At 37.4% G+C, this 14,998-nt stretch overlaps 1 protein-coding gene across 4 annotated transcripts in view; it reads right to left on the bottom strand.

Annotated features, from left to right (window-relative positions):
• Nucleotides 1-14,998, bottom strand: part of MUSK (muscle associated receptor tyrosine kinase) — a 130,333-nt gene that overhangs the window by 83,399 nt on the left and 31,936 nt on the right. The gene's annotated exons all lie outside the window — the stretch shown is intronic.

Here is a 14,998-nt window from a genome sequence, read left to right as displayed (position 1 = left end):
AAAGTATAATAAAAAAAGAAAAAAGAAAAAAAAGAAATGAAAGTGAAAAAAAAAAAAAAAGATCTCCAGATGCTTCTGATGTGCACTGGCATTTGAGAACCACTTGGAGAAGTTCCATGAATCCATCAACTTAGTTATTTCGTTCTCTTTCCACAGAGGTTTTAAGGAGGGTATAATTGATATGGCCATAAATTAAATGAATAACAATATATTAGGATCAGGGAGAAAACCTCTGGATGGTTTGGTGTAACAGATACTATGACTAAGCTTCAAATTGGATTCTAAGATACATGCCAGGCAGAGCAAAAAATAAAGTAAAAGAAAATGAGTACACAGTACTTCCTATAGGAAGGGATAAAATGTCAGTTTCTCAGGGGAGACCCTTCTCCCCCACCCAGGCACTAATTTTTTTTTCAATATAAGCATGAGTTAAAGGTTTTATTTAACTCATTCACAAGGAAACCAATGAAGTGTTGCAACGAGATGAAAGGAGAATCCCGAGGACAGACACATTTATAGATCGGGAATATTAAAATGACCATGCAAACAGAGCCAAATTGGGTTTTTTGGTTGTTTTTCCACTGGACAGAATTCATTTGCGTGTCTATGGACAAGAATGATTTAGCATTGCTGCCAGTTATGTACAATTTATAAAGCTGTAAAACAGCTCCCACGGAATTGGAATAAGACAACACGGGTGTGCTCTAGAATGACAACACACAGTTTTCCATTTAAGCACAAATTTTTCCTTATAGTCTCACCACTTTTGATTAAAAAGAACCTCAAAGATTCTTGGTGACAAACTGAGTATGGCCTTATTAGATTTAGCCTGGTTCTTTACACAGGTGCATTAAGAATGTTAACCATATTGGCCTTCTTAAAGTTTGTTCCACTGGAGGTCTCTATAAGAAATCTCAGCTTGGTCTTCTACAAGTTTCTAGGAATTTGCTGTGCTGAGGCTAAGGATGTAAGTCCAAGGAAATCTCTCCATAAAATTTCATCTGCAGTATCTATACATTTTGGCCTCATTCCTTTCTCCTTGAAATTTTCAAAACATCTCAAGGATCTTGGCCTGCCAGGAAAGTGACCTCCCTTACCACCTGCAAGGATGGACCTTGTATAAATCCAGGTCAGTTTTCCTCAGAGACCTTTGCCAGCACTGGCTCCATCAAGTCAACCTTAGTTCCCAAAAAGGGACTGATCAGGCACAGGCTATGGCTTCCCCAGGCTGGCAGGAAGCTCCTCTGCAGCCATTGTTCACAGAGTTGCAGCCAGGCACTACATTTTTAAAGTGATTTCTCACTTGGGATTTACTTGGGAGCAGTGAGTGCTAGAATGGATCAATATTTTCAACAAGATTTTTGGCAAATATCTATTTCTGTAGTGAATAAAATATGATATAAGCTCAGGATACACACTAAGGCCACCTTCTCTTTTATGTTGTTGTATTATTATTTTTTTAAACAGGTTGACTCCAAATAGCCTCTGTCCTGTTAGCCATTAAAAGCATCTTTTTACACAGCTTCTTAGATAAGCTTCCCTTCATCACTTGTCACGGTGAAGCCACACCAAAGTTATAATCTCTAACAAGCAACAAGAATGCCGGTACAAAGCATTGCTGATTGAAAGTAGATTTATGTTCTTTGGAGACCAGATGAGCAGTTGTTAATGTTGACATTCTATTTATGAAATTTGAGAAGCTTGACTAGCAGTATTCTCTGGATAGATGTCATCCAGCTTTATAACAATGTAAACAACAGACAACAATACCAACAATAGCAAATACTTATCAAAGAACTACTGCATAGACACTGTGAATATGCTCTCTGAGTCCATTTTAAGAACCCCATGTTCTAGATAATATTAGCCCCCATTTCACAAATGAGGAAATAGACTTGCAGTGGTCAAGTAAATTATCCTACCTCACATAACTGGTAAGCAGCGCAGTCAGGATTAACACGCAGGTCTGTCTGATACTAAAGCATGTGAACTCTGCAGAGTATTATCTACACAACACAAATATTAAAAAGAGGAAAGAATCGGAATAGGTAGTGGAACATGTCCTGGACTAGGAATAAGACACTCAAGTTCCTTTGCCAACCTGGGCAAAGTCACAATTTGTTTGGTCTCAAGTGTCTTTATCTATAAAATAAAAGATGTTTCTGGTCTCAAATTTATTTTTTAAAATATTTTAAATAAATATTTTTTGTAGAGAGGGGAATCTCACTGTGTTTCCCAGGCTGGCCTTGAACTCCTGGCTTCAAGCAATCCTCCTGCCTCAGCCTCCCAAAGGGTTGGCATTCAGGTGTGAGCCACTGCCCCTAGTCTCAAATTTCTTCATCTACAAACTAAGGAATTGAACTATATGACTTTGGGGTCTCCTTGCAGATTTAAAGTTGGTTATTATTCTTTTGCTAGAACCAAAATTAATACAAATAAACTATTTAAAATAAAAATTTAGTTTTTGCCATTGGACTTTATTGTTTCCACCTCAGAGATAAAGATGACACATTGAAAAGGTAGCTATAATTGTCTGTACCAGTGTTTAAATCACTGCTTCTGTTGCACAGAAGTTATATTAGCTCTAGAACTAACATTGATAATTTCTATTTGGGTGTTTACTCTGTGTCAGTCACTCTTGTAAGAGCTATAAATATATTATCTACTTCTACATTCTTCAATTTATGATGTTTTTTACCGGTGGGGAAACTGAAGCACAAAGAGACAAGTAATCTACCAGAAGTCACACATGTGACAGGTAGTAGAACCAGGATTTGGACTCAAGAAGTTTACCTGAGACTCTAGAGCCCATGCAGTTTTCTTGAGAGCCTACCACCCATGTTATTAACCACTATATTAAATCCTCTCCAAAAATAATGCCTTGTATAGTTTGTTATTCATGGAAATAAACATAGTAATTACAATGTCAGAGTCATATATTTGATATCTGAAGGAAATAACTGAATGTAAAATTATTTGAACTCCATATTGCCATAGAATTCTAATAGCTTTCCATGATATCTTTGCATGAATCAAAATAGTCACATTTTAAAATTAAGCCCAGTGGAGGCATGGCCTTCTCTGTCTCATGTTGCACCTGGAACATTGCTCCGTGCATCTTTGTTGAATGAACTAATGCACTAAAGAGAAAGAAATTTTCCCTTACTGTGTATGTATGCTTAAACTTACACATCTCATTTTAATATCTGAAAATTACATTAAAACTCACTCCAATTAGAGTATGCATATTTCAGATCACAATAACTTTTCATTTCAAATAATATAATGTCAACATTATACTAAAAAATTTAATTATTTTGAAGTACATTTTCTTCAACACTATAATTTAAGAGGGCTTAACTATCTGTTGACTTGAAGCATTATGTGTTATCTATTCAGTGCTACCATTATTATACAAGTGACTTTTTCTTAGAGAAATGTAGTGACAACTGTTCAACTAAAGGACCGCTTAACCATTCTTCTCTGAAAGCCTTATAGAACTTTTTTGAGGAAACCATACCATAATATACCATAATATCCCCTAAAGTCAAAATCAATGGGTCAAGCTCCTCTTTTAGAACATGCATCCTCTTAAATCATGCAGATTTAATTTTCCCCATGATAGCCTCCAGGGATATCAGAGGTTTGTGATTTTTTCTTTTGTTTGGTTTTTAAATGCACAATGTATTCATGACAGCAAATCAAACCTGTTAGTGGCATCAAACAAGTAGGATTGATGCCGGGAACAGGACCACTGCAAATTTTATTAAAACTGCAATCACTGAGAGCACAGCACACGGTGGGGTTTTAAATACCTCTCTCTGTGGCATTTGTGATATTAAGAGCTGCAGCATAAACAAAGGAAAAAGCAAATCAAATGTGGTATAAACATTACATGATTGCTTCCACTTTTGTAGATGCAACAAGTAAATTTGATCTCTAGGAAAGAAGACAGTCAGAAGTCTAAAATTTTGAAGAAAATGCTGATCTTTTATAGTTATATCTATTGACATCTGCTTCTGTGACATGATAGATAGATAGATAGATAGATAGATAGAGATTATTATTTATTTTCGTCTTTCGAAATTCTACTTGTGTTACCCATTTCATATGTCTGCAAAAATATCTTCAGATAAAAGTTTCTGAATAGATTTTGTTGGCCTTAAGGGTACATAGTGCAGCCTTCCAGACTGCAAAGAAACTGGGCTGGCAGCACTCAAGTGTCCTGACAAGTGATGGAGATTCATGCACTGAAGACACTTAAATTCTCCATATGACTTGCATTACCTTGTCACTCCCCAAAATGTCTCTCCGTGTTTTGACAGGAGGCTGCTTTTCAAAGTCCTGAGGAATTATATAAGGACGTGTTTAAACATTAGGGAACCCTACAAAGACCCTGTATCTAGAAGGACTCTATTCTTTTTGTTCTGTTTCTAGACCCTCCCTGGCTCTTATTTGCAGTTTTGTATTTGTGCCAAGACACCTCTTCCCACCAGCAATTGCTGACTGACAGCCCTCTCTTGATTCCAGCTTCTGCCCAATGTTTTCCTTAATGGCTTAAAGCTTCAAGGGTAAACAAGATAATAATAGAAAATGCAATCAACAAGAGCTTGATACACTCCAGCATCCATCTATTTTAATTTGGGTCTCAAGTACTCTACATTCAGCCAGTTTCTATACACAAAGCAGTATTCATCTGAATGTGATAGTCACAGAATGTAGTAAGAGCCACATTCAGCCTCAAATAAATAAGTGCATTTTAAAAAAATCATAGTTAAGGCAAAGAATGTGAGGAGAAAAAAGAAAATTAGATATTTGTAAATTATAAATGAGTCTTTTGCAATAATTAAAAAACTTATAACAAAGACACCCCCCAGCTATAAAAAACAATTATGTTATCACCTTAAAAGATTTGATTTCTATGGTCTGGTATTTTATTTTATTTATTTTACTTTACTTTACTTTACTTTACTTTACTTTACTTTACTTTACTTTACTTTATTGTAGAGATGAGTTTTTGCCATGTCACCCAGGCTTGTCTCGAACTCCTGAATTCAAGTGATTCACCCACCTTGGCCTTCCAATGTATTGGGATTATAGGCATGAGGCCCTGCACTGGTCAGAGGAGCTAATATTCTCTCTCTCTCTCTCTCTCTCTCTTTCTTTCTTTCTTTCTTTCTTTCTTTCTTTGAGACAGGGTCTCACTCTGTCGCCCAGGCTGGAGTTCAGTGGTTCCATCTCAGCTCAATGCAACTTCCGCCTCCTAGGCTCAAGCAGTTCTCCTGCCTCAGCCTCCCGAGTAGCTGGGATTACAGGTGTCCACCACCATGACTGGCTAATTTTTGTATTTTAAGTAGAGCCATGGCTTCACCATGTTGCCCAGGCTGGTCTTCAATTCCTGGCCTCGAGTGATCCACCTGCCTTGACCTCCCAGGATTACAGGTATGAGCCACTATGGTTGGCCCTCTGGTCTAACATTTTAAAGGAAGCATATGCCACTGGTCAAAACAGGGAAGTAAAATCAGAATTTCAAAAGTTGTCCCAAGCAATCACGATAGCAAACCCTCATTGAAAATTCCAGCCCTGCCATTCAAATCAGCATGTTCCAGTGCTATATCCCTCTGCCCCTGAGTATCTGTCTTCCTGGCCTTTAGAGGTACTCAGGAGAAAATAATTTCAGATATATAAAAAAATATAGATCACTCTTTGACTACACACCATACCTAAAGCAGAATGTGAAGTGGATTAGAAAAGAAGACAAAACTGTCTCTTAAAAAAGAATTTCCTCTATATGGCCCTGAAAAGCCACTTAGTCTCTATTTCAACCTAATAAAATGAATAGGCAGCAAATAAAAGGTTTTGAGGGGAAAAGGCTAGCTGGAATCATCCCACTGAAAATAATGCTTTCATTTCTGTGAGGAACTAATGAAATTATTTCAAGCAGAAGGAAAATTTCTAGTTAAAAATTAAGCTTTATGAGCCAAGATGGTTGATTTATTTTTGTTTTATCACTGTATATTCATTCTCATATTTGGGGACAGCTAAGGAATGATCTTAGCTGGAGGGCAGAAGCCACAAACTGGGTGTGAATGCCTTTAGCACCTGTAAGACAAATTTCAATTTCAGAGATATTAAAATATGCAACAAAGAAACTAAAATTGTCATTATAAGGGATTAATGACTGACATGCAACCCAGATATGCCAAAATATAAAAAAATGAACATCTTAGAATGTATGAAATATGATATGTAGATTTCTCTGGTGACATCAGACAATAAGATGTTCCCTGGTCACATCCTGCCATGAATCCTCTCCTAGAGCCCTTTGGCACACAGGGGCCTGAGACAGGGCTTAACCTTCCTAGAAGAGCCTCCACAGCTGTAAGATTGAAAACTTTTTCTACATTCCAGATGACTGTGGCATCTGGGAAACAACAGAGGCTTCCCTGTCAATATTAAATCAGTATACCTAAATAGTTATTACCTAGTGGTGCTTCCCATTCCTGTAGGAACTTACCTTTGTTTTACTTTTCCCTTTATGCTGTAAGTCAGTAACACCCAACAAAGTGTGGAAAATGTTCACTGAGAAATCAGAATCCTAACAAAACTTTTGTGCTGGATCCTCCAAACCATTCCAGACTATAAAATCATAAATTTCAGGTTTCCACTTATACATAGAAAAGAAGAGTCAGATGGGTGGAGACTTCATAAGCGGCTGCTGTTCTCTGACCCCCTTCACTTCCTCTATCTAGGTAGCTCTGCCAACTTCCTCTTGTAGGTCTCAAGCTTAGCAGCTTTAAGGATTGATTCCTTCCCAAAGGAAATGGTATGTTCCACATCCTGTTCATCAGGACCTCTGTTGCAGGAAGTCAGGGAACCCAAACGGAGGGACCAGCTGGTACCGCGGCAATAGAACATACATTGTGAAGATTTCATGGACATTTATCAGTTCCCAAAATTAATACTTTTATAATTTCTTATGCCTGTCTTGCTTTAATCTCTTAATCCCATCATGTTCATAAGCTGAGGATGTATGTCACTTCAGGACCCTTTGATGATTGCATTAACTGTACAAATTGATTGTAAAATACATGTGTTTGAACAATATGAAATCAGTGCACCCTGAAAAAGGACAGAATAACAGCAATTTTCAGGGAACAAGGAAAGATAACTATATGGTCTGACGGCCTGCGGGGTCGGGCAGAATAGAGACATATTTTTCTGCTCACAGAAAACCTATAGACAGATGTGTAAGTAGGAGAAATATTGCTGAATTCTTTTCCCAGCAAGGAATAGCCCTGGGGAAGGAATGCATTCCTGGGGGTAGGTCTATAGACGGCTGCTCTGGGAGTGTCTGTCTCATGCGGTTGAGATAAGGACTGAAATACGCCCTGATCTCCTGCAGTACCCTCAGGCTTACTAGGATTGGAAAATTCCAGCCTGGTACATTCTAGTCAGACCAGTTGTCTGCTCTCAAACCCCGTTTCCTGTTAAGATATTTATCAAAACAATGTGTGCACAGTGGGACATAGACGCTCATCAGTAATTCTAATTTTGCCTTGCCTTGTGATCTTTATTGTCCTTGAAGCATGTGATCCTTGTGACCTACTCTCTGTTTGTACACCCCCTCCCCTTTTAAAATCCCTAAAAAAACTTGCTGGTTTTGTGGCTCAGAGTCGCCATCACAGTCCTACCAATATGTGATGATACCCCCAGAGGCCCAGCTGTAAAATTTCTCTCTTTGTACTTTCTTTTTATTTCTCAGACTGGCTGACACTTAGGGAAAATAGAAAAGAACATACGTTGAAATATTGGAGGCTGGTTCCCCTGATAGACCTTCAGCTTCAAAATTCTTCAGCCAATATCCAAGTGTTGTGAAACCCTAATCAACATAGGAATCAATTGCCTTTGACAAAATTTTCCCATCTCTGAGTTTGTCCTGGAGCTCAATGGAGCAACAGAACTGCAAAAATATCAAACTAATGAACAGAAAGGTTCATGTTACTTTATCAAAATAGTATAATATTTGGAAGAAGTGTTTTTTTTCCAAAGCATAAATGCATGTATTAATCTTCCTAATTATAAAGATCTCTTTATAAAGATGCAAAAAGTATAGACCTACATAGAGTATAAAATAGAAGTTACACCCATATAATTTTCTTTCTTTTTTTTCTCACACTGTTGCTGGGGCTGGAGTACAGTGGCACAATCTCTGCTCACTGCAACCTCTGCCTCCCAGGTTCAAGCAATTTTCCTGACTTAGCTTCCCAAGTAGCTGAAATTACAGGTGCCCACCACCACACCCAGCTAATTTTTTGTATTTTCAGTAGAGATGGGGTTTCACCATGTTGGCCAGGCTGGTCTCGAGCTCCTAATCTCGTGATTCACCTACCTCGACCTCCCAAAGTGATGGGATTACAGGTGTGAGCCACTGCACCCGGCACCCCTGTATAATTTTCTATGCAAAGATGATGACTTAAGAGTTTGATATACATGTACTCTAATATATAATAATAAGATATAGTGTTCTTTAACTTCCTTTTTCACTTATGAACATATTATATTGGTAATGAATTAATATTCCAAAGCATTTAGAACAGTATCTTGCACATGGTAAGCACTATACAAGTACTTATTAAATACATGAAATAAATAATAAAACAGCAAATAATTATGTAGTATACACTATGTGTCTATATTAACTATTTAATAATCAAGCATCCTAAGAGGTAGGTTCTGCTTTTATCTCTATTTTAGAGAAGAGAAAGCTGAGGCTCAGAGGCAGAAAGCAGGTCCAAGTCAGATATATGGTAATTTTATAAGTTAATATATATAAATCCATCTCGTTCTTTTTAATGGCTGATGGAATTTCATCACATATTTAGTTAGTCTCCTATTGATGCAAATTTAAGTTCTTTACAACTTTTTACTAAGGAGCTTTGTGACAAATAATCTTGAACATATACTTGTGCAAATATCCCTTTAGATAAATTTTCAGAAGTTAAATTGCTGAGACAAATCTATACACATTTTAAAGTTTGATTTTTATGTTTTATAAACCTCCATGTGGCTTTACCAAATTGTAAGGATAGAGGAAAGTGATAGTTTCCCCACACTCTATTGTTATCCTAGTTGTTGTCCCTTATAAGTAATCTGTCTTCAATATTTTAAGATAATCTCTTTGTCTTTGATGTTTCATTATGATTTGACTGGGTGTGAAATGCTTATTTCTCTGCTCTTCATTTTTACTGATTGGGACTTGGCATGCTTCATGTACTTGAAGATTTAAGTCTTTCATCAATGCTGAAAAGTTCTTAGTCATCATGTTTTTGAGCACTGCCTCTCATATTTTCTGTGTTTTCTCTTTCTGTAATATATCTTTTATCATTTCTTAAATTCAATTTCATCTTTTCCATCCTTTCAAACTCTTTCTGTATTGAATTCTAAATTCTGAAGAGCTGATTTCTAATGGGCGAATTATCTCTTTATGCCTATCTAATATACTATTACTCATCCATTGAATTTTATTTTTAATTGTATTTTGCATTTGTTAAAATTATATTTATTTTTCAAAACTGCCTGTCTTCCTATTTATTATTTATTATTATTATTATTTTAGACAAAGTCTCACTCTGTTGCCCAGGCTGGAGTGTAGTGGCGCAATCTTGGCTCACTGCAACCTCTGCCTCCCAGGTTTAAGAGATCCTTTTGTCTCAGCCTCCCGAGTAGCTGGGTCTACAGGTGTGCACCACCATGCCTGGCTAATTTTTGTATTTTTAGTAGAGATGGGGTTTCACAATGTTGGCCAGGCTGGTCTTGGACTTCTGACCTCAAGTAATCTGCTTGCCTTAGCCTCCCAAAGTTCTGGGATTACAGACATGAGCCACTGTGCCTGGCCCTAATGTATTTTTAGCTTTTCTTATTCCTCCTTTTGTATTTTTAATTGCTTTAAGCATACTTATTTTATAGTTTCTATGATGTTGTTTGGTTAACTGAATTTTCTTTGTATATTACGTTGGATAACACTCACTCAAGGTACATTGTTTTCTGTAGGTGTGACAATTTTGCATTGTGAACTCATCCTCAGTATAGGTGTATCCATGAAAAGCCTATGTAACCTGGGTAAAGTGCTTCTTCTTTGAACTTTTTTTCTTGTTAAATTTTTGGCCTGGAACCAATGTTTTGTGTGTATGTGGGTTTTTTGGCCTGGAACCCATGTTTTGTGTGTATGTAGGTTTTGTTGTTGTTGTTTTGCTTTTTTGTTTTTTTGAGACAGGGTCTCACTCTGTTGCCCAGGCTGAAGTACAGTGACATGATCTTGGCTTACTGCAGCCTCCACCTCCCGGGCTCAAGCCATCCTCCCACTTCAGGCTCCCAAGTAGCTGAGGCTACAGGCATGTGCCACCACACCTGGCTAATTTTTGTATTTTTTGTAGAGACAGAGTTTTGCCATGTCGCCCAGGTTGGTCTCCAGTGCTCAATCCATCAGCCTCCCAGAGTGCTATGATTACAGGGGTGAGCCACTGTGCCCAGCCTGAAACCAGGTTGTATGTTTATTTTTCCAGCTGAGAATTCCCAGACAGTGCTGACGGTATTAAGTCAATATCAAGCCTATGAAAGCTATAGTCCTAGGTGTTGAATATTCACTCCTAAGAAGACCTGGTTTTTTCTCCCTCACGAGTAAAGAGAGACAAGCCATTTTGTTGTGTTTTTGTGCCTGTAGATGGAATTTCTAGCCCATCTTTCTACTTTTGTGGTTCTCAGCTTTATACAAGGGTCTGAATGCTAACCTCCATTTCACATGGGCCACGACCCTGTCTCCTGCCCGTTTAAGGGTTTTCAAACTAATCCCTTTTAATGGTCTTCAAACCAATCTCCTAGTTTATAGAGATGAGCACCTGTCCTATTACCTTTAGAACAACAAGAAACCAGCCCATTGAGTTTACAGTTCTTGCAGTTCCTGTGCATTTTGAGCTTCCAGAGATTTACATTTTATTCTTACGAGTTATACGACTAGCCCAGCATTTCTGGGTGTTTGTAGTAGGAAGATTTTCATATTATCTTGTCTGTCATATTGCTGGAGCTATAGTGTTTAATCCTAGGCTCAAATCTGAGGATATTTCATATTTGGATATTAAATCATAGGTGTGGCTGGGCATGGTAGCTCGTGCCTGTAATCCCAACATTTTGGGAGACCGAGACTGGAGGATTGCTTGAGGAGTTTGAGACCAACCTGGGCAACATAGCAAGACCGTCTATAAAATAAAATAAAATACCTGGGTACAGTGGTACACACTTGTAGCCCCAGCTAATCAAGAAGCTGAGGTGGGAGAATAACTTAAGCCTAGGAATTTGAGGCTACGGTAAGCTATGATTGTGCCGTTGCACTCCAACCTGAGCAACAGAGTGAGACTTTGTCTCAAAACAAACAAAGAAAGAAGGAAGGAAGGAAGGAAGGAAGGAAGGAAGGAATGAAGGAAGGAAGGAAAGAAGGAAGGGTGGGAGGGAGGGAAAAAGAAAAGAAAGAAAAGAGAAATTATAGGTGTATTTTGTACCTAAAGATTCCATGATTCATTGCTTCAATCTCTCTTTTGCAATAGTCTTAAATCCTTTGCCCTATTTTCCTTCCTGACAAAACTCCAACACTTATGTCTTGCCTTTGAATTTAGCTTTCTGCTATTTTCTGAACTTACAGCTGTATAGCAGAGCAACACTGGAGGAAAAACCCTGCAACCATGCAGATTGATGCCACTCCATATTCATGGTCCTGCTCTCTACTAAAACTTTAATGCTGCCCTATCATCCTGGTTTACTTTGTGAGTCATCTCTCCCATCCCACAGCTATTTTAGAACTCACCTCATCCCCACCCCCTTCCCTGACCCTTTAACAAAAGTGTTTTCAAAAGATAACCCTAACTTCTCCTTCCTAGAGGAAATAGAGACCATAAGAACAGAATTTTCTCAAATTCCATCCACCAAACTTATGAACTAATTTATACTGAAAACAACCTCCTTCTCCTTTCTTCCTAATACGAGGACATGCTGTCTTCCTGTCTAAGGAGAGTGACCATATAATTTATCGTGGAAGCTTAGATACTTCTGAAAGTAAAAGAGAGACTCTGTTAATAATGATTCCAGGACAACAGGCGTAAACCAGAACTGTCTTGGGAAAACTGGAACATGTGGTCACCCTCTGTATACAGTTTATCATTCTACTTGGCCCCCAAATACAACTCTTGTGCATTTTCCAGCACCACATTCCCTTGAATATTTTCTTGTGTATGTTCGAATTTTCCTTCTCTCTGAGCTCAGTCTCATTAATATTTTAACATTTAATTTTTTTTACATTTCATTTTTTTCCAAAGAGAAATCTTGCAATGCAACATGATCTACACACCAAACATAGCTCCAGCTACTGCTCCCTTTTTTGGCTCCTCCCCTTTGAAAATTTATCGAAAATTTGTCAATACCTCCTGTCTCTTTTTTTCAGCTCCCAACCTCTTCATTTGCAGAATTCTGGCTTTTCCCCTCATTTTCATCTAGACACTTCTCTTGACAATGTCACCTAGGAGTATCTCATTTTTTAATAGAACAGACAGTATTCAGCCTTACTCAAATTCTTAGACACAGCTATCTGTGCAGCCTTGTGTAAGTTAGCTATCCTCTCTATTCCTGTTTCCTAAAATGGCAGAATATAGGGCCCTTGTTACAGACTTTTAGTGAGGATTAAACAAGATACTCCACATAAAACATTTAGCCTCAATGGAACCTTTTAAAATGTTAGCCTTCCCATTGGACATCCTTTCAAAAAGACATCCATGCTACACCATGCTTGAGTTAGATATTTCCATCAATAATTCTGTATGTCACTGTTTGAACATTTTAAGGCAAGACCAAAGTATAGGATACCTTTACATTTCCATTGCAGAGATCCAGCAGTCTGAGAATGGCAATCTAGAAAGGGAGTTTTACTTCTGTGTGGTAGGATATTTCTTTCTCATTTGTTACAGCAAAGATTTAGTTAACACATTGTACTCAATCCATGACCTGGTATGTTTATCTTTATTAGAGGCTATCAATGACAAAACTGTATCTTTTCCTGTATGCCCATCTGGGTTAAGTGTAGCCCAGCATCAAATGGCACCATAGAGTTCTGCTTCAATATAGCTATTACATAACTAATTTGCAGGGTTACGACTTGATACATACATATACTCATCTGCCCCAACTGACGATGGCCCTGCCTCATCATCTTCAGTCCTCATCATTGCCAAACTAGCAGGCATTTGCATGTACTTTTGAGGTATTCCCAGTCATTTCTCAGTTGCTTTTTTTTAAAAACTTGTTCTGAGTTGTATGTTGAGGTAGCCCTACCTCTAAATAGGTCATGTCTACATTATATCTTATGAAAATACCTCAACTATTTCTTCAAGTGGAAGTCAACTTTTCAGAGCTTTCAGAGCTAAAGCAAATTTGTTACAATTTTATGTTTTAATCATAATAAATATAGTAGATTCCATTTATTAAATGCTTATTATGTACCAGCAATTGTGCTAAGCATGTCACATATTGTGGCTATTTTAATAGGGACTAAGATGAGGGTAGAAATAGACATGTGTGCTAACATCATATTACCTACAGTTAGGGTAACTTTAAATGATATTATGAGCTCTCAGTACTAGCAAATTTAATACAGTCTCTAGCATATATTAACTTTTAAAGCATTAAGCATGACCATTTAAAGGTTATGAAAAAAGAGGCAGTATTCAGTGCTACTGACAGGCATGATACAAAATTAAATGGTAACACAAAACCAAACTGTATAATAACTCCAACTAATGGAGTTCGGTGATGATTTTCTCTAGGTCCAAGGTAAAGCCTTCAAAGGTTTTAATACCTATGAAGCTAGTGACCTAAATGATCAGTATTAAATATGATAATACAGAAGACTTATTTTTAATATCTTAAAGAGAAAAACTCTGTGGTATTTTATAGAAATGGATAGCATTAATTCTGCATCATTCCTTAGACAGAACAAGAAAACACTGGATCTAGGCAGACAGATATTCAGTGAGTCTGAATGTGTGTCTGGGTGGGTTTGTAGGTTTATTTAGTTTTTACTGAATAAATCACATCAACTGGTTGTTGAATACTGAGCTTTAAACAGCACTGATTATTTAGAAGATACTAAATTACAGCAACTTGCTGAAAATGTGTTTTTATATTATGACAGCCACTATTCCCACCAACCTCATTATTTTCCATGAGGAATTAATGAACGTTTTATGAGCAATTGGTCCGATGACACAATAAAGATGTTACCTCAATTAGAGGCAAATGTGGGAAACGAGATCATTAAAGATGTGGCAGGAATGTCCATTAAGGAAATAAAAATAATCTTAAAGGGGTTAATAGAAAACTATATGAGTGAGAAGGAAATATGCAGAAAAGGTTAGATTTTGGCCTAAGGAAAGTAGGATAGAATCAAAGCAAAATATGGAGAACTCTTCAAGTCTTTTCCTGATTGAACTGTAATTTGTGCCAGTATGTGATACTCTAACACTTATCAATCTGATAAGAGAAAAGCAGAAAAATAGATGATAATTCTTATAGCCAACATTTATTGAGGGTGCACAAAGGACCAGATGCTCTGCTAAACACTATCAACATCTAACTTCATTAAATAGAGCAAACCCCACTTAACAGGTGAGAAAGCTAGGAGCCAAAGATGTTAATTCTCTGGCATACAACAGGAAGAGCTAGGAAGGGTGTGTACTCAGTTTACTCACCTAATAGAGGTGTGCTGGTAGTTCTTCTTTTTAAGCCAAATGTGGTGCAATTTTAGGTCAGGAAGGACCCGACTAACAAGCGAATAGAACACCTAGATCTATTTGGATTCTGATTTCTCAGTGAAGATCTTTCACACCAAGTTATTGAATTAGCTGATTAAAAAATATTTTTAGAAAGAAAAGAAAACTATTTTGACAACATAACTCAT

Source organism: Rhinopithecus bieti, unplaced genomic scaffold (genome assembly GCF_001698545.2).
Source record: "Rhinopithecus bieti isolate Rb0 unplaced genomic scaffold, ASM169854v2 scaffold_5719, whole genome shotgun sequence".
Taxonomy (NCBI): domain Eukaryota; kingdom Metazoa; phylum Chordata; class Mammalia; order Primates; family Cercopithecidae; genus Rhinopithecus; species Rhinopithecus bieti.
This window is presented reverse-complemented; position numbering and strand designations above follow the sequence as displayed.